Below are 2,071 nucleotides of genomic sequence, written 5' to 3' on the forward strand. Positions count from 1 at the left end.
GTGCGCCCTTGATGAGACACGTAGCTTAAAAAAGAGGCTCTGTTGGTTCATTTATTAACGGCGTGTTTAATTCTGACAGCGTACTAATTGTCCTGCCCATATACGGCTCTCCAATCTTCATTAATCTCAGAGGCACAGAAAATATTTCAATCACGCTGCCCAAGCRGACGAATGCACGGTCGGCTCAGTGACTGAAGAAGGCTGCTTATCACTGAAAGGCCATAATGACTGGATTGGCAGTGGCATGGAAAAGCAATTTCTCACAGTATCACACATAAAACAGGAGGACAAAGATGTAAAGGTTGGTGCTAAATTGAAGGTCAACTTCAAACTCTGAGTTTCAGTAACAATGAAGAATTAAAATAGATTCAGACAAAGGTGATAAGGTGTCTTAACYCCTAAACTGACCTSCTATAKACATGCAAAGCTCTGCTGACTGTGTGGGATGAATCACTTCTCATTTTTACTGTTTTTCAGTAATACCCAAGAGTCATTGTGACTTAAGCTTTTTAGTGAGATGCAATAAAGCAATGTTGCATTAGGCACTCAGTCATGCTTTAAATGTGTCATCCCCTTGTGCCAGCACACAGTCTCCTCAGCAATGGGCCCAAACCCCCCAAGGTTTGTGTTTACAAGAGTTTACAGTCCGCTAATAGGGTTCAGTTCATGGTAATTTACTGGGGCACGCAGACATTTACACGCTATTTATTGTTTCCATAATAAGAATCTTATTAGTGTGCACTGCTGAATGGAAAATTGAAGTGTGTTTGTGTGTGGAAAACAAATAAGGCCRGAGTAAAAGGTTGAATCCAGATATTTTATGTACATGTGTCTATTTAGCGACATTACCAACTTGATGCAATTAYTAAAATACCACAAGCAAATAGCATGCAGTCACAATAAGAAACTCTTTCAATTTTAAGGATTGGGATGATACAGTTTCAATACAAAAGTCAAACTTACACCAAAACTGAACATTTTGGTTGAGTTTTTTCAGGTGGAGTTCCAGCCTGGTACCTTGTTCCCACCACAGGGTGGCTSTGAAACAGACCCAGATAATCACTGCTGCACCGACGTGCTTCACATTTGGCAATAGGTATTTTTGCTGATATGTGATGAGTTTCACATAACATTCCTCCTCTATCCACATGACATTGTTCCAGAAACCTTCTAATTTGTGCTGTCATGTTTCTTTATTATATGTTTTATTAATTGAGAGTTAGCTCTTGAATGTTTTGTATCACACTGCATGGTGTCACCTTTAAGTAAATTTGCCAGGATGTTCTCTACTGGGAAGACTGGCAGCTATCCTAAAACAAGTTCCCACTGTGTTGCAATCTGCCTTCTTAGACAAAATCTACCATTGTGGAGATTGTGGAGAATTGTAAGAAATTCTGTAGTCAAGAGTCTGAATCAGTGAGTTGTACGACTTCTGACCAAAGATGTTCTTTGAAGGGAGGTACGATGTAAAATCAACCTTTTTGAACTTTACATCACGTTATAATGTCATTCTCTCCTTAAACGCAAACCTGGAGTGTTGCTTTGATTTSATCTGAAACAAGGGGAAATTGTGCTAATGTATTTTTACCGTCACAAACATGAAGACTTCCAAAGCCGTCTCCTTTTTTAATTCTCCTTTTCATCTCTTCAGACTGACTTCAATAAAAGAAGCATTAGTATCTGTAACCTGWAACAGCTGCTGCTATGCAGTTATGGTTGGACCAGTTTCTCTCTTTAGTCACGTCTACTGAAAGCATCAAATTGGACCAACTGACATCTTTCATCTGACAGCAGGACAGAAGTTATCATGAAAGTTTAATTTCAAACCAACACAGTGTTACCATATCAAAGGTGATTGCTGATGTCTGTCCCTCTTGACGTTGTGCTAACCTTCATTTGTTTGCTGAAGGCAATGCCCAAAAATCTGTTTTCACTTGTTGCACTTGTTGAACAAATTAATCAAGTTTGGGATTTGAAGCACTTAGATGATGCTGCAAATTTTCCTTTTATGAAGGAAGGAAGGGTGGACTTTTTTCAGACAGCTGTTTTCTAATGAGTTTGTTGTGTTTTT

Source organism: Poecilia reticulata, linkage group LG14 (assembly GCF_000633615.1).
Source record: "Poecilia reticulata strain Guanapo linkage group LG14, Guppy_female_1.0+MT, whole genome shotgun sequence".
NCBI classification, from domain to species: Eukaryota; Metazoa; Chordata; class Actinopteri; order Cyprinodontiformes; family Poeciliidae; genus Poecilia; species Poecilia reticulata.